Source organism: Globicephala melas, chromosome 9, assembly GCF_963455315.2.
Source record: "Globicephala melas chromosome 9, mGloMel1.2, whole genome shotgun sequence".
Taxonomy (NCBI): Eukaryota; Metazoa; Chordata; class Mammalia; order Artiodactyla; family Delphinidae; genus Globicephala; species Globicephala melas.
Window position 1 is genome coordinate 41,831,070 of NC_083322.1, and position 24,836 is coordinate 41,855,905.

The 24,836-nt window shown below is 35.3% G+C and overlaps 1 protein-coding gene across 1 annotated transcript in view; it reads left to right on the forward strand.

Moving 5' to 3' along the window:
- TBX20 (T-box transcription factor 20) overlaps positions 1-24,836 on the forward strand; it is a 50,695-nt gene that overhangs the window by 22,399 nt on the left and 3,460 nt on the right. The window lies entirely within an intron of this gene.

Genomic DNA, 24,836 nt, shown 5'->3' on the forward strand with positions numbered 1-24,836 from the left:
ATATGCAACTGCTTAAGCTTTGACAGCTGCAGCAGCTGGATCTATTCTACACTCAATTTCTGAGTGAAGTGGTTTCTTTGGACAGGACATTTTTTCAACGGGGCTTCTTTGTTATCAAAGACACAGTCCTCTACATGATATTAAGCTTCATGTCTTGAGTGGCAATCCACAGAGAAATAGATTCTTAATAGCCTTTCCCTTCTGAAGTGGATATATTTGTTAACATAAAGACTATAAAGGTAGTTTGGAATTTTGAAACAAGGAGAGGCCATTTAAATCAAGGGGTATATTTTACCTACAGCATAGACTGCTTATACTTAATAGGAAAGCTATCAGATCTCAGGACCTTTAAGAAGGCAAGTGACAATCATGTGCCGTAATTTACCCCACTTTTTATTTAATTAAAATGGTTCACACGGTGTGAGACTGTCTACGTGATGAGTAATGACTATATTGAGGTGCATAGTTCGCCCAAAATTAATGTCAAAAAATGTTTTTTTCAAGGAGAAGATTATTTGTATCCCTTAAACATACTATGTAACTTTCTGTACTTATTCTGTTTTGTTTTTGGTGAGCACATTTAAGTTCCACTCTCTTTACAAATTTGAATTATATAATACAATGTTATCAACTATAGTCACCATTTCACACATTAGATCATCAGCTCTTACTCATCTTCTGTATCTGATCTTTTACGTGGCCTGGAATCTTTTGACAGGTGGGGTACCCTAGCTTTATCTCCAAATCTTTGTGTGATTTCCCTACCGACTGCTACGTGTTTCTGCCACACTCTTTGTTACCTACCACATGGTCACATCTGACCTCAGCACTTCTCTCTGACCTGTCCTGGAAACTCAAATTAAAGGATGATTACGTGTTTTAGCAACATCTGTCTTATCCTTCCCTCATCCTTCCCAAATGGCAGCGCATAGGCGTGTGGTTTTGACTTGTGGGAACAGATATAGAAGCTCAGTGAGGAGACAAAGTATCCAGCAGGAGAGACTGAAAGTTGGGTAGAACTGTGGCATCTGAGTAGAAAAGATTAATTAGTTGGAGTGCTTGACAAGTGACTGTGGGGTATTGAGAGATCAGGGAAGGAAACTTGAGCTTGTTGAAAAATCCATTGCAAAATGCAGAGAGATAGCAAGGAGATAACTCTCCAATTAGGTGGGACATAGGCGTGCAAATAGGTCATAAGACCCAAGTCAGTGAGAAAGTGGTATCAGCAGCGTGGGTGACAAAGGAGTCCATTTACAAAGGCTACTTGCATTTAGGTGTGGCCTTTTTTATCTCCTATTTCTGGAGTGCCAGAGGTACTGATTCAGACTGGGTTTATGCAAATGGGATTTTAATATGTGAACTTTTTCTCCGTTCTAGTCAGGGGTCAGGCAAGAATGAAAACAGTGGCTCAGTCGGGAAGTAAGTGATGTGTTTTTACAGTGGGCATCATATCTTCTGTCTCAAATCAGTGGATGAGCATGGTATATAGAGACAAAGTCATGGGTTAGAGCCCCAGCTCTGCCTTTTCCTGCCTGAGTGATCCTAGAGAAGTCACCTAACCCCTGAGTCTGTTTCCTCATCTAGAAAAATGGAGAAAATAACCCTGCTTACTTCAAAGGTTTATTATGAGAACCATGTAAGATGACATTTATGAAAGCACTTCTAAATCTCAAAATGTAAAATAATTATATTTTATTAGATGAGCATAGTTTTACCCCATCTAAGCTACTTTTAATAGTCTTAATAAACTACTCCTAGAGTAAAAATAGCCCCTTTTGTTGCACTTGTGCTCATGAGAGACAAGTACCCAGACTCACTACCCTTTAGAGAGACGGATTTGATAACACACGCAGCCACATTTTCCACTTATTTAATAAACATCCTGATGTGGGGAACACTCACATGTACATGAAGCTAAGAAGCTTTCAATGGTCTGAGGGCCAAGAGAGCATCTTATGTAACTAGCTGCAAGTTTGCAAGATGACCTAAGTAGTGTGAAATTGGCCAAGGTTTTGGATTTCATTTCCAGGTGTTTCAGTCTGAATTTTTTCTAAGCAGCCTTTGGGGATGGGACAAGTCAGATCAATTGATCTTTGGAGACCTAAAGAAATTAAATTAGTCTGGAGTCAGTTACTGCACTAAACCATCTAGTAATTGAATTGCTCCTTGTAACTGACTGAAAACAGCCCTATTTGTAACAATATAGAGAGCTTTTTTTAATAAGAGATCTGAGAGAAAAACACATCTTTTTAGGACATGATGACAGAAATTGCACTTTTCTAACCTAATTGAATATGATGTTATAAATATGTGACCTTAATGATTTCAAGTTTCCTGTTCTAGATTTACAGCTACTGTGTGGGACACCCAAACAAAAATGCCTTTAGGATTGGATCTGTTTGCCTTATACCTCTAAACTCACAGTATTATTCTTTCTACATCTGCACAAACTTTGAGGATACTCTAAAGGGCATTCTGGTTTTCTTGCTCTCATTTTATGAGGTTCCATTCAGATACCTGAATGTCTTACATACTTCATGTGCAGCCTTCTCCAGGGACAGCATCTCCCTCATTTATAAAAGGCAACTCATTACCAAAAGTAGAAAGTGTTTTCATTAGATGCTTTGCACATATACCTACAATGGACAGCCAAGAAGCAAATCAAAAGCTCAAAGGGATTTCTTAATATAATCTAATTTATAGTTATTTAGTTCAGGGAAAGAATTATCTGCTGGTGCCATATAATAAATAACTTACAGACACTCTATCAGTTGGTTTTTCTTTTGTGGGGAGGGAAGGGGCACTTTGTATAGTAAGTGAAGGCATGGTATTACTTCGGAGAAAGCAGAAATGACTATGAAGATATTTAAATGTTCAAAATTAAGTTTCTTCTGTTAAGTTTTTTTGTTTGCTTGTTTGCTTTGTTTTTTACAATTGGAGTTCATGCTTATTGCAGAAAAATACTGACAAGCAAGAAAAAGAGCATAAAAAAAGTAACAAAATCCCATTCACTCAGAGATAACCACTGACAAAACTTATATATTCTTCCAGATACTTTCCTATGCACATATGAACATTAACTTCCTTTGAAGTTTACCACACACACTATTTTTAATCATTTTCCCTTAATATCAATAGGTATATGTCTGTAGTATACTTTTTAATGGCTGTCTAATTTTCCATTGTGTACAATAATTTGACCAATCCTATAATGTTAGTTACTTAGGTTTCCCACTCTTTGTTATGACAAACAGTGCCAGGAAGTAAAATGTATATCTTTACACATGTTACTCATTATTACTATAGGATAAATACTAACAAATAAAAATGCTGTGTAAAAGGATACACATTATTTTAACCATAATGTTATTTTTAATTGTTAAATTTTGGGGAAAACCTGAATGTTCAACAATAGGAGAATGGTTTAATAAATTTTTATAGTCATGCAATGGAATTTTTTAAAATTGTGGTAAAATATGCATTTTTAAGTGTATAATTCAGTGGCATTAAGTACACTCACAATGTTATACAACCATCACCATATCCATTTCCAGAATGTTTCCAACATCCCAAACAAATAAATCTGTACCCATTAAACAGTAACTCTCTACTCCTCCTCTCCACAGCCCCTGGTAAAGTCTATTCTACTTTCTGTCTCAATGAATTTGCCTAGTTTAGGTACCTCATATAAATGGAAAGATATGCATGTTTTAAAGGCTTTTCATATATACTGCCAAGTTTCCTTCAAGAAAGATTGTCCATGTCATGATCAAGAGTGTCCATTTCTTTGCACGTTTGTGAAATATGATCATCATCTTGTTATCTTTGCCAATTTGATAGGTGAAACTCTGCATTTCTCTTTTGTAAATTGACCTATTTATGTCCTTCGCCCATTGTTTTCTTCTTTTGGATTGTTCATCTTTTCTCTTATTCATCTATAAAAGCTGTTCTTATGTATTAATATTTTTATTGTTAATATATATTGGAATTATTTTATCCGTTTGAAATTAGCTTTTTACTTATGTTTTTGATAAACAGAATATTTCATCACCAAATGTATTGTTCTCTTTATGATTTCTATCTTAAAAAGATTCTCTAGTCCAAAAAAACATAAATAGGTAAATATTCAACTACAGATTTTCTATCATTTTATTGCTTTCTAGGTTTTTATTTAAATACTTAACTCATGCAGTATTGATTTTGTATAAAATATAAAATAGATGTTATTGTATATTTTTTATAAGTGGCCCCAAAACTATATATTTACTAATATATTCCTTCCCACTTTTAAAAAATTTCCCCTTTATCATATACTAAATTCTTACCTATAGTTGTTTTTAGTCTCTTTATTGATCTGCCAGTATTGTATTGTTATAATTTTGGTAAATTGGTATAATATATAAATATTTGATGATAGGTATAGATATCTGATATGACAAACTCCAGATCTTTTTTTACTTGTCATTTTCAAATTTTCTTGACATTCTTTGACATTTATGCTTCCAGTCTCTGGAATTTTGTCCAGTCTTCCCAAAAAACGTCATTGGAATTTTGACTGGGCTTGTGTTGAATTTATATAATAATTTGGGGGAGAAAAATGATATCTTTACAGTATTGAGACTTCTAGGAGTATGTCATATGTTTGTCTTTTTACTGAAACCTCTTCTTATGTTCTTTAGAAGTTTTGGTATTTTCAAGTTTATAAGTCCTACACAGTTTCTTAGGCACAAAGCTACATTGTCCAGTTCAATAGCCACTGGCCACAGATGGCTAGTGAGGACCTGAAATGTGGCTATTCCATATTAAGAAATACCATAGGCACCAAAAAACAAAACAAAAACAAAAAAACAAGCAACAAAAAAACCCAAACACTGATTTTTAGGGTTTAGTATGAAATAAAAGACTGAAAGTATCTCAACAATAGTTTTAGGATATTGATTACATGTTGAAATAATATTTTGGAGACATACTGGGTTAAATAAAATACTAAAATTAATTTCACTTGCTTTTTCAAAATGTGACTAGACTATTAAAAATTACATACGTGGTTCACGTTACCTTTCTTTTGTCTAGAATGTACTAGAATTTTTAATTAGAAATCGGTCTAGTCTGTAAAAAGCTATTGATTCCTATATGTCTTTGGCATCCTGCCATTTTATTGAACTTAAAAAAATTAGTTTTAACAATTTTTCCTTTTATTCTCTTGAGTTATCCACTTAGATTTCTATATCATTTGCAAAAATGATCATTTTATCATTTTGTTTCTAGGATTTACGCCTTTAACAATGTCTTTCTTGTTTTATTACACTGACTAAAATTTCCGGAATACTATTAAAAAGTGATGATAGTTAGCATTTTTCTCTTGTCCTTGACTTATTTAGTAACACCTCATGTTTTATCATTATATATGGTTTTCACTGGCTGTTGGTTTCAGATTGATATGCTTTATCATATTGAGGTATGCCTAAATTAAGAATATTTTGCTATCCTGAATGTTAACTGAATTTATATTAAATGCTCTTTTAACATCCACTGAGACAATTTAAATTATTTTTTTACTTTTAAATAACAATATGATTAATTCTAGTCATACTATGTTGAGCCATCCTTGTATTTCTGGAATACATCCTATCTGGATTTTATGTTTTTCTTGTAATATATTGCTGGATTTAACTTACTCATATTTTATTTAAGACTCTTTGTATCAGTCTTCATAACAGAGATATACTTTGTTTCTTCTTTACTTCTCTGTCAGTCTTTGGTATCAGGTTTCTGCTAGTTGGTTTGAATAAACTGAAATATCTTCCTTCTTTTTATTGTTTGATCCGTTTAAATCCAAAGAAGTGATACTTTACAGTCTTGCCCATAAATTCATCTGGGTGCACTATTCTTTTGAGGAATACTTCTTTAACTCCTTTCTTAGTTTGTTCCATAATTTATCAGTCAAATGATCATTTACTTCTATCCCATTTAATGCCTGTCTTGAGTTCTACTTTGTCTCATCTTATATTGGTATATCTTAACATTTTTTGCTTTTATTTGCCTTCCAATTTTTAAAAATCTTTGTCCCTACAGCAGTAGACCCCTCTTTCTCTTGCATAATCAAACAAATATCTTGACATTTCTTTCATTAAGTAAAAAACAACCTTCTCTTGATGCCATGTGTCTCTTGAGTTACTGATTTTCCCAGTTTTCGACTCCTTCTTATAGTAAAGCTCCTTAAAAAGAGTTGTGTGTATTCTCTTCTCAGTTCCTCTCTTCCCTTTGTCTCTTCTACCCTGTCATTTAGAGTTTCACCCACACTACCCCACCAGTCCACCTCTGTCCCGGTCACCAGTGAACTCTCCATTGCTAACCACAATGGTCAATTCTCAGTCCTATCTTACTTCACCTATTACCAGGGTTTGACACTGTTGTTTATTCTCTCCCTTTTTCCTCTTTGCTTCCAAGATCTCTCACAATCTCTGGTTTTTATTCTACTCCATTGGCCATTCTTTCTCCATCCCCTTGTTGGTTCTTCCCCTTGTCCTCCATCTGTAAACAGTAATGTGTTCCAGGCCTTAGTCCTTGGACCTCTTCTCTTCTCAGTTCGCATCCCCTTCCTAGGTGATATCACCAGTTTCATGCCTTTAAATGCCATTATATGCTGACTACTATCAAATTTACATCTCTGGTTCTGGCCTCTCTAGAGTCGAAGCTCTGGCTGGCTATTTCTTTTACTTTTCCATCTCTGCTAAGGGTACCTCACATCTACAACAGGATGCCCAACTACACTCTTCTACACCTGCTCTCCTCTTACAGTTCCCTTCTCAGCTGCATCCCTCTCGTTGCTCCAGCCAAAAGACTGGGTGTCACCCTTGCTGACCCCTCTTTCTCTTTCCACATGCAGGCAACTAATCATTCTAACTATATCCAGAGGAGTCCAACTACTTCTTACCATTCTCACTGCTACCACTCTTATCTAGGACAATATCATCTCTTTCCTGAATTATTACATTAATTTCCTAATTGATCTTTCTACTCCCACTCTTACTGTTCTTAAGTCCATTTTCAGTTCACCAATCAGAATGATCTTATCAAGAAAGGAAGTCAGATCACATCACTCTTGCTCAGAGTGACTCATCTTCCCATTCACAGTAAAATCCAAAGTCCAGACAAGGCCTGAAAGGTCCCATAGAATCTGATTCCAGCCCTCCCAGTTACCTCTCTGAACTTACCTACCTTTGTCTTGCTCACTTTCCTTTGAACATGCCCAGACCCATCTTAGCCCCAGTTAGGGCCTTTATACTTACTTACCCTCTGCCTAGGTTATGCAGCCCCCAATATCTGGTCCAATGCCTTGTCTATTGCTTCCTACTATATCCCCAGAGCCTAGAATAGTGCCTGGGATAGAGTAAACACTCAAATATTTGTTGAGTAAATAATGATGTGTCTTTAAAGATGTCATACAGAGTATCTGTATTTTTAAAACTTTGTCTGAAGGTCTTTGTGTTTTAGTTGAAAAATTTAATCTATCTCCAAGTATCATGACCACTGATATATTTGGTATTGTTTCTTTCTACCTGTTTCTGCTCTCTGTTTAATTCAACTATTTGTTTTACCCCTTATTTTCTCTTCCTGTCTTTTGTTAAATTTATCAAGTCCCAGCACCACCCCCCACCCCACCCCGCTTTAATTACAGTTAACATTCCACAGCCACCACATGTCAGCCAGTGAGCTATGCAGTTGACACATTTTATTTCAGCTACACTTCAAAATAATTCTCTAATAAAGAATGACTATCATCCCTATTAAGATGAAGCTTAAAGAGATTAATACTTTATTCAAATTCACATACGGTAATTTGTGACAGCTGAGCCTTATACCAGGTTAGTTTGAAACCAAAGTCCTTTCTCTAATGTTCATTATATTTCTTTTTAATATAATTATGCTTTTAAATTCTGAAAGACATAATTGTAAAATTGATATTTCTCTGTTATTGTTAGGAATGAAACTATACATTTTCTTTTCTTGTAAAATAGGAGATATTTAGTATGTGATTTTTTCCTTGTACTGCCCCTCCCTCAACCTATAGCATTGATTTAAAAAACTGGGATTTAAAATCCAGTTTATTCATGCATCTTCTTTATCTTCTTTTTCAATTCTTTTTCTTAATGTTAATGTAAGGATCACAAATACATCAACCACAATCATTTAAATTTAATTCTAGTCACACTCATTTCATTGTTTAACGCTCATTTCTTCTGTTATACTCTGATTACTGGAATTGTGTTCTGACTTTATTCTCAGTTGTTGAAAAATGTTGAGTAATTGGTTGAGGAAGGATATATGGGTGACCCTCTTTATCAGTTCATACATATCTGAGAGGATCTGTTGCCATTATTATAACCTGACTAGCGTCACTGTCTTTCTCCTCAGAACTCTTTCAACCTTCCTTTGTCATCTAGTTTTTAAATACTGTAGATAGGGTAAAAGCTGATGCTAAATTCACTCTCTTTCCTTCGTTGGAAAATTACCTTTTCTTCCTATCTGATAAAAATGCTTTTAGAAAGTTTCCTTTGAAATTCAGAAATTGTACCAGTATTTGTTCAGTTGTAAATTTTTTTCATTCGTATTTACAATGTAACTGAGCCCTTCCAATTGAAAACTCAAGTCGTTACTTATCTCAGGAAAATTTTCTTGTTCTTTTTTTTTCCTCCTCTTCCTTATTCTTTTTGCTTCTAATTGTTCTGCTCTATTCAGACCTACTAAAATTCCTATTATATAAATGTTACAACTCCTGAATCTATTCCCTACTTCTTTCATCTTTTGTTTAATAATTTTTATTTCTTTAACTGTTTACTCTGATATTGGAAGAATTTCCTATATGTCTTCTAATTCGTTGATTCTGTTTTCTACAGCATCCGGTATTCTGTTTGCTGTCCTTATTGTGTTCTTTTAAAATGTGGTAATTATTATTTTGTCACTTTCAAGTATACTTTTACATTTTCAGATTGTTTCCTTTTCATTCCTGCTAGTCCCTGCTTTATTAGTATAGGGTCTTCTTAAATCTCACTAAAAACTTGAAACTACAAATTAGAGACTTAAAACATTTGTTTCTTGGAACAAGTCTGTTTCAAAAGAGATCACTTGTTCCATTTTTAAAAATTAGTTTTCTTCTTTTGAATTGCTGAGTGTTTTGTAATTCCAATTATCTTTCTCTAGCTCGTGTATAGAATGGGATGTCTGTTTAGCGTTAGGAGCTGAGATTAATTGTGAATAAAATCATGTGGCTCTTTGTTTAATCTTGCAGGTGCAGACTGAAGAAGGGGTAATAATTTAAACTTACTGTGAGTGTGCCAATTTGGAAATAAAATTATTCTATTTGGGTTAGGAAGTTGTTGCAGGTAGGTGGAGATAGCCTTGGAAAAGGGAGTTTTACCTTTGCATTGATTATATTACCTTGTCTGCCTCAGCAGCTGGAAATCAGCTGTTCCCTCACCATGCCCAGCAAAGCAACCTCATGGCCCTCCTCCAGAGCCGGTGGTGGTCATTAGCCCCGCACCCTTCAATGTACCAAGACCACAGTGTGCTAGCTGAGAGGGTGCTGCTGTGGGATCCCTTCCTCATGGCCTCCAGCCATGTAAGAATCTGCTTCTCATCAACTGCTCAAAGATCTGCCATTATCATTAATCTCCGCTGCTCCAAGGTGGGGTTTAGGTGAAGCTCTGACAGAGAGCTTTTCATTTCTTCCCCATTCCCCCAAGTAGCTTTCCTCCCTGTACAGCGATGAACCGCACGCTGTTTGATGCTTCCCTCACTCCTTTCCTGTGGCTAAAATGTCAAAGTATGCAGTTGGCACTCTCCCTTCACACTCAGAGTCTCTATAAAATATGTTTAAAACTCCCTGGGATTGAACAAAACTTTCAAACACATGAAATTTGGACACAAGCCCAGAGGGAATCAGGCCTTCTTGCTCAGAGCTCAAACACTATTAGTTTAGATGAAGAAGAAAACTTCAGGAAACAAAGTTGCAAATCTGCTATTCTGGAAATTTATAGTTTTACCTGCATCAAGCCATGGAGCAGCAAGTATTTTGGCAGGTTTGCTAAAGAGGTTCAGTTTATGGATAATTCCTAGGTCTTAAATAATGACTTCTGGTGCTAGAAAGCAAGCAGTGTTGGTTCTAACACAGCTCTAAGCTGGCTTCTGGAATTTCTGAGGCAGTAATGTTTTCATAAAGAGCAGTGTGGGGTGAGTGGGGCCCATCTCTAATCAGGCAAATAGCGTGGAGCAGGGGTTGGCAAACCCTGCTGTCTGCCACCTGTTTGGTATAGCCCACAAGCTAAGAATGGTCTTTACATTTTAAATGGTTGAAAAAGTTATAAAAATAACATTTTGTGACATGCAAAAATAATATAAAATTAAAATATATTGTCTATAAAGTCTTATTGCAGGACAGTCACATTTTTCAATTTATGTATTGTATGTGGCTGCTTTCATGCTACAGTGACAGAGCTGAGTATATCTGACAGAGATCCTAAGGCCTGCAAAGCTTAAACTATTTTCTACCAGGCCTTTACAGAGTAAGTTTGCTGATCACAGGCTTAGAGCTTGAAGGGGCTGTGGAAATGTTGGCAGCAAGGAAAACTTCTACCCAGAAATTTTACCTCCTTAGGATGGTATTTAAAATGAAGAAACTCAGAATTTCATTTTGAGGCCCGTATGGTGATGCTAATTGACAAAGCTGGTGAGATCTGATCTCTGCCAACACCTTATCCTCCCTATCTTTACAATGGTAGTTTTTGAGACATGCCTTAGGGTCATTTTAGCACCTGTAGTTCAAGCCAGAAGATGACAGAGTAGGATGACAGAGTAATAACTTCAGAGATGCATACTTAAGATTCTCTGTAAATTTCAATTATCTATGTTATTTTTATCCATCGTCTAATCTTGTGCCTCAATTATAATGAATAACTGAAAACTAGGTTGTAATTTTTTTTCCTCTTTCAGAGAAAACTTTCAGGGCCTTTAGAGAACAGTATAAAAGGTATTTGGGAAAGCTGGTGTTAGAAAGACTCCAAAAACATCATCCAGTTTATTGTTAAAGAATTAAAACACTTTTACTAGTATTTCCCAAATTTGCATTTTAAAATGGAAAAATATGATATTTAAAATGTGTAAGAATCCAGTACTCAAACTTTAAATAAGTCAAATGTGAGCCTCCACTTCTCAGAATCCCCCTCCCCAGAGATAGTCTCTGTCCTCAGTTTGAAGGATATGTGTGTGCACACCCACATGTACTTTAAAGGTAAAATCCTACTTAAGTTCATACTGATACTTTCTATTTCAATTCAGGATGATAAAGTTTTTACTTAACCTCTCTGACCTTTTATCTGTACTTCTTTTCTCTCATGCTGAGCCTCTAGTTCTCAGTAACACCAGGAATGACAGAATATTCTGTCATTGCTCCTTTTTTGCTTTATCTCACAGCATAGAGAAGCACAGCAATCTCAGAATATGTATGTCAGCATATCTCCACCAATGTGCCAACTAAAAATAGTTAAAAATCTTTGTGGTTCTTTTTGTCCTTAGTGTAGATTCTGTTGATACTACAGTGTTGTGTTTTTTTTTAAGTTTTGTTTTGTTTTTTGTTCATACCACTAACCTAATGATACACATTTAGGTTCATTTGTTTTATTGTATTTTTTATTTTTGGGAATTTAAAAAAGTATAATTTTCTTATATGGTTATTTAATACATGATTTACATGGTTTCAAGACAAATCTACAGAACATGACTTATTCAAAGACAGTCAAAATTCTACATCTCCTCCATCCTATTTCTTCCCTCTCCTATCGGTAACCATTAAAAAAAAAGAAAAAGCATTGTTTATCCTTGTTTTTTAATATAATATATTATGTTTTTTAATATAAGCAGATACATGTTTATATATGTTTCTTTTTCTTAAATTTTAACACTCTATACATTTTCACCTTGTTTTTTATGTAACAATGTACATTAGTATTTTATTACATATATATATCTGTACTATGTAAGTATATAATATACATGTAATGTATATAGTAATATGTTTGGGCTCAGTTGTGGCATATTGTTTTGTTATATTTAAATAGATATACAAGTATTTTATATAAATAATCTTTTACTATGTGGTCTATTTTATTAGCAACCTTTTTTTTAATACTTTTTTTTGGTAACTAGCAAGATTCATACTCTTGTTCTGTTTTCCTTTACACTAATATCTGTTAAGAACTCCTACTCTCCCTCTAATTTTCTTTTAAGTCCCCTCCTAGAAGCAATATTGAAATTAACTAGTAACTTCTTTTTTCTTCCCCCCTACTTTCCCTCTTTTTCAGCATCTGATTTGAAGTAACATCCTTTTAATCCCAGTTAATAAACATATATAATCAACAACTTTATTCTACTTACCATGTTCTTTCCCCATTCTCCCCCCCATTTTTGAGAACTGTATCTCATCTACCTTGTCGGAGAATACTGTATCCTTTCTTATAACCATGGTTTAGTCTTAGTTCTATAAGTAAATATATATTTAATGTCCCTGATGCATCTTATGTCAGTATCTCTCCCATGTTTTGGTTGTCTGAAGTTCATTTTCTACTTGGTTCCTCAAGAAAGGCTATAGTGGGACCAAAATTCCTTGTCTTTTGCATGAACATGAAAGTCTGTGGCCTCCATTTGTGAAAGTCAGTTGGACTTGGTATACACAATCCTTCCATCACATTTTCTTTCCTGCCATATTTTAGATATGTTGTTACTTCAGTGTCTCCTGGAATAAACTATGGCTGTCAAACTCTGATGACAATCTAATATTCTTTCCCATGTAAGTGACAGCCTTTTTTCTGGAATGATCAAAAGATTTCATTCTTTTTCCTTTGTTCTTATTGTCCTTGATCAAAGGGCAGAAGGGGATGCCCAGTTCCCAGAGGATTATCTGGACATGTTGCCTTCTTATTTCTTTCACTCATAGATGATGTGAAGGGACAGAAAGGTGGCATCAGTCTTCTGAAACATTATGCATTTGTTCCTCTTGTACCTCATGCTTTCTTAGAATGAGGAGTCCTTGGAGTACAATCCAAGACCCTCCCTACACTAACTTCTAGTGAGCTTGCCAACGGAATAAATTTTAAATTGTCAGAAGCTCTGCTGATGACCTTAGAGGCAGAGAAGTGGAAAATCATGGTGAAATGAAATGTAAGGATTATGTGGATTTTCCTTCTCTACATCATGGGTCCCATCCAGACAGCTGGCACTTGCATCATTTTGGTGGACTCAGTGGGAAGCTGAATGGAAGTCCTGCTCAGTGCTCTCTCCAGATGTCCTATAGTAGAGCCATTTCTTTAAAAAATCCTCCTCTACCTTTGAATTCTGAACATATTAGTCACTTTTTTCCTTAAAATGTGGTCCAGAATAAGACTTTCTGCAGTATACTTTTGTGTACTTAGTTCATCTCTCCTCCTCATCTTCACCTTCCCCTATTTAGGATACCTGCTGCTGGTATCTGGGCTTTCTTCTAAGCATTCTGGCTAGCTTTGGGAAAAAGAAAATTCTGACATTCAGGGCTCCTGAAGAAGTCATGCGTGTCATGAACTGATTAGTCCAACCTAATAGTTGTTACCCAAATAGCCGACAACATAAGTTCACATATCCCTCCTTATATTCTATCTTTAGAAGAAAACCAGTATAACTGATTTATGCAAAGCAGAATATATATATATATATATATATATATATATATATATATATATATATATGGGGGAGCATTGTATTGCCTGAGAAAATAAATGGATTAAACTACAGCCTAGTGAATAGTGAAATGGTTATGGCTCATAACTTAGTTTGCTAATTCCCTTAATCTTTCATAAATACAACTATACTTGAGTATTCCGGAGACTCTTATAAAGTAGATTATGCAGTGTCTGTAATAAAGTAAAAGTGAAACATAATTTCAATGAAGTCAGCTAAAAAAAAAACAAACAAAAAACCCTGGATGTTAAAGGCAGCCACCACCAGTGAGAGGCAGGCTATTCGAAAGTAAAAATACTAAAGAAAGCAAATGGCAAAAGCTAGTAACAATGGTCTCTGCTTCATTTATTTTAAGGCTGGAGTGATTTGGGGAGCCAACCAGTTTTGTCATTATACCAATGAGGCAAGTAGGGCCCAGAGAGTAATCTGCCAGATCACACAATTAGTTAGTAGAAGATTTGGGGTTAGAACTCAGGGTTCTTTGCAACTAGTACTGGACTTTTTCAAAATGACTCTTTTTAATTTTTACTTCTGTTTATATATCTATAGACTCATAAATTGTTAGAGCCATAATGGATCTTAGAGATCATCTAATCCAGCCCACCATTTCCCTACCACACCCTCATTTTATAGGAGAAAGCAAAGCCCAGACACAGATAAGGAATCTGATCGCACAGCTTCTTAGTAAAGAAACATCTTTTTATCATCTCCAATGAAGGCAGAGTTAGTATAAGAGACTGTATGCATAAAGTGGAAGTTATTTTGTTTGGTAACCAGATTAAAGTCTGCTTTTAAATACAATCTATTAATTTAATAAATTAAAATAGTCTGGTAACAACAACCACAGAAAGGAAGGGATGACTTTCAACAGAACTAAATTTTTCTTTTCAAATTATATAAGTAGTTACCACAAAATTCTTTTAACTAGCAAGCTATGTTCCTGCATTTAAAACGTTACTCATTTATTCACAGCTTCTAAGAGGAAACATTTATATTACAAAACAGTCTCAAACAAATCAGCGGGTTTGATAGAGCAGCAGAGTTATTCACAACTGACTTATGGTCATAAGTTGTCCTCCTTTTTTTCTTGCTTGTGTCTTTCTTTCTATCTGTGTCTAAACGATATTTGTTCCCTGCCTCACAATTTACTAAAGTTTATTTTTAGAGGCTGAATAATCTGTACTTTGCATGAGACCTTTGTTCTAGTCACAACAGTTAGACTTAAGAAACTAGTTTTTTTTTTTTTTTCCACAGTGGTACAGTTTACTTATTTAAGTTGCTAATAATGATATAAAACCAGAAATGTGTATTACTATTGAAAAGAAAAATTAGTAGGATTAAGTCACATAAATAAAAATAAGCTAAAATCTAAAAGCTTTTAAAAAGATTATTTTGTTTTTCCAAAATGTATTGCATAATATATTTCTGTTCTCAAATTAAAATTAATGATTTATAATACAACTCCAATTGTATTATCTAAAGCTTTCATTTATTAAGTACTTTGTGGAAGCAACAAATATTGATATATTGTCTTCCAGTAATTTATAACATTATCTGCATAAATCTTTAGAAAAATATTGTGACAAGGAGTTGTTTACAAAGGCCTACTAGTAAAATATGATGTAAACATGAGCAAACTCATGAGCACGGACAACTTTAAATATTTTGTTTCCTGTAAATTAGATTTGATTTTAATGGATCTGTCATTTTCTCCCTGAATGCAGCTTTTTACCGGGTCTGTATTTAGAAAGAGAGAAAGTTAGAATGTAAATTGAAATAATATTTACTTTTTATTTAATTTTCTCTCTGACATGTATATTGTAGGATGGTTTAAATGAAGCATAGCAAGTTATAGCGACTGGAAGTCTCAATTTCATCTAAAATGATTATGATTATGTAACCAGCTTTAGGAACACATGATTTTGATACTCAATAATAACAGTGATTTAATTTTGTTACCTATAAACATTTATTGAGCACTTATTATATGCCAAGTACAAACATAAACTCTCTATATGTATTTAACTCATTAAATCTTAATAATAACCCTAAAAGCTAGGTCATATTAATATCCCTCATTTTGCAGATGAGAAAACTAAGACAAAGAGTAGTGAAGTAATTTGACCAAAGGCACACAACTGGCAAGTGGCAGGGCTAGGATTCGAGCTAAGCAGGTTCCAGTAACCACTACACTAGGGCAGCGGTTCTCCGAGTGTGGCCTCCAGGTCAGTAGCATCAGCGTTACCTGGAAACACGCTAGAAATAATATTCTTGAGCCATACTTCAGACTTACTAAATTAGAAACTCTAGGGTGGGGTCCAAAAATCTGCGTTTTGACCAGCCCTCCAGGTAATTCTGATGAACACTGTCTTAGTCTGTTGGGCTGCTATAACAAAAATGCCATAGACTGTGAGTAGCTTAAACAACAGACATTTATTTCTCACAGTTTTGGAAGCTGGTGAGTCTAAGATCAAGGTGCTGGCAGATTCAGTTTTTGGTGAGGACCTGCCTGTGGTTCACAGATAGCTGTCTTCTCACTGTGTCCTCACATGGCTGAAGAACAGAAAGCTAAAGCAAGCTCTCCTTTCTCTTATAAGGGTACTAATCCCATTTATGAGGGCTCCACACTTAAAACCTAACGGTCTACCAAAGGCCTCACATCCTAAAATCATTACATTGGAGATTAAGATTTCAACATGAATTTGGGGGACACAAACACTCAGTCTATAATACACTAAAGTTTGAGAACCACTGCCTAGATAAAGAAAGCATTGTTCTCTCCCTCGTTCAAAGGCCAACAGTGTAGTGGTAACGGTGGTCATGCAAACACATGATTGCCATCCATCTAGTAAGTGCATTTAAAGAGGAATATATTGGGTGAAGCAATGGTGCAAAGGAGAATGTGAAGGAAAAGGGAAGGTTTTGCTTTTTGATCATTAAGAAATTTGTACTCTAGTTTCAGAGATAGAGGAAGGGTAATCAGTTCAATACTGATAGAGTATGTTGGTTTTGCTTATCTAGAGTTTCAACAGATAGTTCAGATGACTTCCAATAGTTCTGAACATTTTTGCAGAATCAACATAATCATTGCAGCTACCCTGTATTTTGCCCACCTTCTGGCTATGATTGTGTCTCTTACATGTATATTAGTCTTGGAATTGATGGTTACACATTAGTCAGAAGAGATCTCTTAAAGATACCTAATAATGTATGCTTTTTGCCTAGAAAAATAATTTAGTGTTAGATATTAGAAAGGCCAACCTTCAATAATGGTACCCATTTTACTTATCTATTAAAATCCAAAGTAACTATTGTCTCTTACTTTGGGATGTAACAGAACTGAGCATTACAAGGTACTGTCCTAGCTTGTAATACATAAGTCACTTAACCCATTAGGTGAGTTATCCCTTATTTTTCAGAGCACAGTATTCCAGAAATCCTCACAGTAGTCTTCCAGGCTAAATAAATTCTTTGCACTTTTCATTCTGCTGGAAACAGGGATTAGACATAAAGTAAACAACATGAGCTGTCTATTCTTCGTAACATCTTCGAAGAGACGGCCCTGATTTGCACCACTGTTTTCAATCACTTAAAAGGCAATAATTTAATTATGCCATCCTTTATATAAGAACTGCCATTGCTTTCAGTTCCCTTCCAGGCCTGACAAAAATAAATCACTTCAATAAATCCCTTTTTTCTCCCTCTTAGAGACAAGAATAAGTAATGATACCAGTGATCTTCCAAGGACAAAATAAATATAATGTACTTTGTATAGAAAAGCAAAATATTTCACAAGGCAGTGATTCATTGTGTTATTTAAACAATTTTTCTTGTGTATATGTGAAAAATGTTTAAATGATTTTATATAAGGGCATTTTTAGAGCGGCAGATACTACACTCTGCTTTTGAACTCAAATGCTTGGATAGAGCAGTCTATGTGCCTAGGATGGGCAACAGAATACACCTTAGAAATATACCATCCATAATTTCAGCTCATTGATGGTCACTCCTTTATGACTTTACAAAGAGAAAATATTTTCTAGGGTATCTGAAACAAGTTCTTTCCTCATGTGAAAATAACCACCTAATTCTTTTCTAAGTTCATTTTAAATATTAACAGTATGACACATGGCTTAGACTAAAAGGACATCAGCTTGAATGTATGTAATAGTTGTCATTTTATTAAAGGTTACTCATCTCAATTGACGTTTTTCTTAATGACCCAAGTTACCCAAAAAGACAGTCATGCTCTAATATTACAGTGAATTAAGTCCTTGAGTAAGTGACTCAGCTGTTAAGGCTACAGGGGTCCAACATTACCAGAGTGTGGGCATATAAAACTTAAAATATATGGCAGTTAGCAAATTGATTAGTTAGGGTCCATGTTATGCCAAGTTACCCTTTCTGTTCATTTCTTCATTTACTGGTGCCTCTTAGTAAATGATAAAATATTTTCATGTCAACAAGTCCAACTCAAGGGATTCAACAAGTTCACGGGATCTTTAAAAATAGGTTACAGTTTTAAACAGGTGATATGGACTCATTAAAGCTTAATGTTATATTTTATGATAGGTATAATTTTATAATAGAAATGCAAATAACATACTTTTCAAGTTTTCTGCTGACTTTTACATTCAATCACTGAGAAAAATCCTCCTGTTTGGATCACGTTATTCTGAATTAGGATTATTCATATGGGTGAAATAAACTGGAAAAAAATATAATCTAAAAGAATAGAATTTTTACCTGCTTTAGATATACTTTTATAGGGCACTAATATTTACTGCGTACCTCCTATGTGCCACTTTTGAGCAATTCAAATGCCTTACCTCATTTAATTCTCATAGTTATAGTTCTTATCACTATTATTTGCTTTACTTTTATTTTTCCATAGCACTATCATCATCATCTAATATGCTACACATTTTTCTACATATTTTTCTTATCATCTTCTCCTTCTCCCCCAGCCCTCTCTCCCATTAGGCAGGGATTTTTACGTTTTGCTTACTGCTGTCTCCATAATTCCTAGAATAGTGCCTTGTTCATAAAAGGTGCTAAATAATTTTGGGGGGGATGAATGAATGACTTCCCAATTTACAGATGAAGAGAGGTTAAGGAAGTAACAAAACTAGAATGTGAAAATGGTTTTAGGTGGTCCATATACTCATCTATCCATTCATCCATTTGATGAGTGACTTTAAAGCCCATGAAATTTCCAATATACCACATTGCCTCCAATGCATTTACTATATTGATATAAAAATCAGCATGATAATGACAAGTTTTATCGATTCATTATAAGTTCCCCAAGTATCAGCGTTAGACCAGCAGTTCTTCTCTTTTGTCCATTGGTAGGTTACCATTTCTTATGATAGTTTATGATTTGTAATTAATTTTGAATAAACATGTCCAAAGTTCAAATGGTACAGAGGCATATATGGAGAAAAGTATCCATCACACACCTTCTCCTCCACTAGAACCACCTGGGGAGCTTTACAATTACTGAAGCCTGTGTCCCACCCCATAGATTGCGATTTACTTGATCTGTGGGTATGACCTGGTTTTGGAATTTTTAGAAGAGCCTCAGGACAGACTTTGCTTCAGGTAAAGGTAAAGCAACAAGGACCAAATATAACCTCTTGCCTTAAATAACTAAGAAACACACAAAATATATGAAACAATGCTTTTTTAAATGATACTGGACACAAGGCAAAAAAAGACAGTAATCCCTGAAAGATGGGAAACAAATGAGGTGAGCCCTATGATGGACCCAGCTTATAGTCTGAGAGAGTAGGCCATGGCACAGGGAGAGAGAATATAGGCTGAGCCTGGCAGACTCCCTGAGTTGAGCACTCAGAGCTGAGAGTTCAATGAGAGCAAACAGTGAGAATCCACAGGACAGACCACAGGAGAAGAGAACGCCAAAGTCCTACAGGGGGGTCCCTCTTGAGTGTTCAGCTGGGAGCTGACTAGCACATGTGTGAGGAAACTACCAGAGGTTGCGGGGAAGGGAGCACCTGATAAGACTGGAGGCAACAGTACCTAGTGTCCATACAGTGATAAAAATAACGCCTGTTCTAACTAGATGGACTGGAAAATCTTGCAATTTGCAGGGCATTTGATAGAATACTCAGATGGGTTTTGCTTTAATAGTGAGAACAAAATTAGTCCTAGACTAAACAGTATTCCAGTCCTACCTAACGTATCTTGAAAGCAAGACCCCAAACGATCACTTATTTCCAAGTAGCTTAACTATATCCTAGAACAAAGCTCAAGAATATTTATAAGAATACAGAAATATCCAGCAACCACCAAGATAAAATTCACATCTGACATCCAATTAAAAATTACCAGAAATGCAAAGTAGAAAAATATAACCCATAAATTAACCAATTGAAAATAACCCAGAACTGACACAAATATTACAATTAGCAGACAAAGACATTAAAACAGTTATTATAACTGTATTCCAAATAGCCAAAAATTAAGTAGAGACACGGAAGAGGCCCAAGTGATCCAAATCAAAATTCTATTATGGTTTATCACAGGATATTGAATCTAGTTCCCTGTGCTATACATTAGGACCTTGTCAAAATTCTAAAGATGAAAACTATAATGTATAAAATGAAAGATACACTGGATGGGACTAATGGCAGATTAGATGTTGCAGATGAAATAATTAGAGAACTTTAAGACACAGCAATAGAAACTATCCAAAATAAAACAGAGAGCAAAGAGAAATTTTTTTAAATTTTAAAAAATAAAGAGTATCAGTGAGTTGTGGGGAAACTAATATAGTCTAATAATAATATAATATAGTCTAATATAATATAGTCTAATATATATAATATAATATAGTCTAATATATGTGTAACTGGAGAACTGGAGCCCCTAAAAGGTGGATGGGGAGATGAAGGAAGAACTATATTTGAAGAAATAATGTTCAAAAATTTTCCAAATTTAATGACAGCTAAAAACACACAATCCAAAGAGGGCCAACAAACTGAAGTTCAAGAAGCATTAAGAAATAACACCAAGGCACATCATAATCAAATTGCTCAAAACCAGTGTAGAAAATATTGAAAGCAACCAGGGAATTAAAGACATAGTAGATAAGACAAGGATGACAGCAGATTTCTTGTCAGAAACAAAGTAAATGAGGAGACAGTGGAGCAACATTTCTAAAAGTGCAGAAAGAAAAAAGTCTGCTCACCTAGAAATTTATACCCAGCAAAAATGTTAAAAAAAAAAAAAAAAAAGCGGGCTTCCCTGGTGGCACAGTGGTTGAGAGTCCGCCTGCCGATGCAGGGGACACAGGTTCGTGCCCCAGTCCGGGAAGATCCCACATGCCGCAGAGCGGCTGGGCCTGTAAGCCATGGCCGCTGAGCCTGCGCATCCGGAGCCTGTGCTCCGCAACGGGAGAGGCCACAACAGTGAGTGGCCCATGTATTACAAAAAAGAAAAAAAAAAAAAAGCAAAATGAAGACTTTTTTCAGACACACAAAATTGCACTACAGATACGTTAAAGGAAGTCCTTCAGGTAGAAGGAGAATTATATCAGATGTCAACCTAGATCTACGCAAAGGAATGAAGGACAGTGGGAATGGTAACTACAAGAATAAGTAGATCGATTTTTTTCATATTATTCAAATCTTTTAAAACATAATTCACTGTTTAGACAAAAAAATAACAGTGTAGTGTGGCGTTTCTGTAAAAGTAAAATGTCTGACAAGAACGGTACAAAGGTTAGAAGAGAGAAATAAAAGTAATGTTATTGTGAGTCTTATACTTAAAGTGGTAACTATCACTTGCCAAGCAGATTGTGACGTGTTAAAGATATTTACTGTGAACACTAAATCAAGCACTAAAAAACCAAAAGTTATAAATAATAAACAAACCAACAAAGGAGATGAAATGGAATTATAAAATATAACCTAAAAGAAGGCAAAAAGAGGAAGAAGTTTTTTTTGACAAAGATGCAGTGGTAATTCAGTGGAGACGGGGTCATCTCTTCAACGAATAGTGCTGGAATAGTTGGCTATCAATAAGCAAAAAATGAACATCCATCCATACCTCATGCTTATACAAAATTAGCTCAAGGCAAATTATATATCATTATGTGAAACCTAAAACTATAAGAACTTCTAGAAAAAAAAATTAAGAGAAACATTTTTTTTTTTTTTTGTGGTACGCGGGCCTCTCACTGTTGTGGCTTCTCCCGTTGCGGAGCACAGGCTCCGGACGCGCAGGCTCAGTGGCCATGGCTCACGGGCCTAGTCGCTCCGTGGCATGTGGGATCTTCCCAGACCAGGGCACGAACCCATGTCCCCTGCATCGGCAGGCAGACTCCCAACCACTGCGCCACCAGGGAAGCCCAAGAGAAACTTTTATGGTCTTGGTTTAGGCAAAGATTCTCGGATAGTATAGCAAAAGCATCCATAAAATTGCAAACAATAAATTGGACTTTATAAAAATTAAAAACTTCTGCTGTTTAAAAGACACTGTTAAAGATGAAAAGACAAGCCACAGCCTGGGAGAAAATATTTGCAAGTCATACATCCTATAAGGACAAGCATCCCAAATATATATTGAAATCTCAAAACTCAATAATAAGGAAACAACCTAATTTTTAAAATGAACAAAATATTTGAACAGTTTTACCACAGTTGATACATAGAAGCAAATAAGCACATAAAAAGATGAGCAACATCTTAGTCATTATGGAAACAAATTAAAACTATGATGACATACTAGTACCTGTGTATTAGAATAGCTACAATTAAAAAGACTGATCACACCAAGTGTTGGTGAGAATGTGGAGGAATGGAACTCTCATACACTGCTGAGTGGGAATACTAAAATAAATGATACAACTGCTTTGGAAAATAGGTTGGCAGTTTCTTAAAAAATTACACATATACCGACCATACGATCCAGCCATTCCACTCCTAGGCATTTTCCCAAAAGAACAGAAATCATGTATATTTAAAAATACATATTAATATATGCAGCAGCGTCATGTGTAACAGTTAAAAACTAGAAACAACGCACATGTCCATCAGCAGATAAACAGGTAGACTATAGTATGTCCATACAATAGAATGCTACTCAGAATAAGAAAGAATGAACTATTAATATGTGAATCTCAAAGTAATTGAGCCAGATAAAAAGATACACATAAGGTATGATTTCGTTTTTATAAAATTTTAGAAGACACAAACTAATGTGTAGGAACAGAAATCATACTAGTGTTTTCCTTGGAAAAGTATGTTGGGGTGGAGACCAGGGAGCATGATGGGCACGAGGAAACTTCTGGAGGTGTTACATACATTTATTATCTCACTTGTGGTGGTGGTGTCACTGGTCACGTAAGCCCAAATCAATCAAACTGTACAATTTAAATATATGCCACTTACTGTATATTAATTTTACCTCAATATAGTTGTTGTTTTTTAAGAGTTTTAGGTAACTCAAGTGTATTTGGGACAAATTTGGGAATCATTGCTCCAGTAGGTCCCTAGTTCCACACTACAGAGACAACCTATTCTACGCAGCTTCCTGTTCTGGAAATTGGAACATTCTGGAAATACTGTGCATATACAAACATACATATTTCTTGTTTTAAATTCACAAATGGTAGCAAACTTTATACACTGTTCTGTACTTAACTTTTTTCACTTAATATGTCTTGGTGATCATTCCATATCAATAAATATGGAATGGCCTCATTTTTTTAAACACCTACATGTTAATCCACTGGATCTGGATTTTGCCTGATCCCAGTGATTTTGGCTACATGAGGTGGTACTGTATGCTTATTTTAAAACCTTTTAGGAGTAAAGATATAACTTGAATAGTTGTTAGAATTAATTTTTCTTTTAGGCATACCTTTAAGTCTTCATTTGCATGCTATATGACACAATGCTTTAATCTGTATGAGTATACAAGCTTTCTAGAACACCAAATTCACTATTAGTATTTTTTCACAGGTAAAGTCTGTATATCTCTGTGAAATGTTAACAAGTATTACATTTTGAAAAGTTATTATGACATTTTATTTGCTTTCCTTATCCTCTCAAGATGAAATTTGGTGTTCGGTTTGTCCTTTATTCAACACACTTTTTAAAAATCCTTTTTTCGTCCTTTGGTGGTTAATTTGGTGTTGGTCTTTAGGCCACAGCTATTCTTGGAGATGTATACTGTATAAGCTAATCTGTTACCAACTTCCATTTTTGGCAAAGAAATCATTTGGCTAAACTCTAGCTGGGGGCTTCCCAGGTGGCACAGTGGTTAAGAATCCACCTGCCAATGCAGGGGACACGGGTTCAAGCCCTGGTCTGGGAAGATCCCATGCCGTGGAGCAACTAAGCCTGTGCGCCACAACTACTGAGCCTGCGCTCTAGAGCCGGCGAGCCACAACTACTGAGCCCACGTACCACAACTACTGAAGGCCACATGCAACAACTACTGAAGCCTGTGTGCCTACAGCCTGTGCTCCGCAACAAGAGAAGCCGCCGCAATGAGAAGCCCATGTACCACAACAAAGAGTAGCCCCTGTTCACCGCAACCAGAGAAAGCCTGTGCACAGCAACAAAGACCCAATGCAGCCAAAAAAATTAATTAATTTTTTTAAAAAACCTCTTATCCGGTGTTTTTCTCTCTTAATGGCAGCAGGCTGAACTGGCAAATACCAAAATAATTTTTGTTTTTAAAGTTAACAACACTCTTTAGTTTTTAGACTATATTGCAAGAGAAAGACCATCTACAAAGACAATGCACCAATTTATTTGAGGGCTTAAATTCCCTAGTGGCCCTTTATGTGTCCTTCATAGGTTTTCCATAATTTTCAGTCTTAAAGCAACAAGAATCTCAAAGTGGCCATTATCCATACTACCCATATTGTCATATACTCTATGCACTTACTAGGTTTATTAGTGAACATTGAGTCTTTTTTATGACTAATGATATTCTGAACTTTGGGCCAGTATTTTATCAGATGTTCAATCAGTGCAGTTCCTTATCAGGTGAGTATTTGTTTTGTATTCATTAGCTAATGAAGTCACAGGATT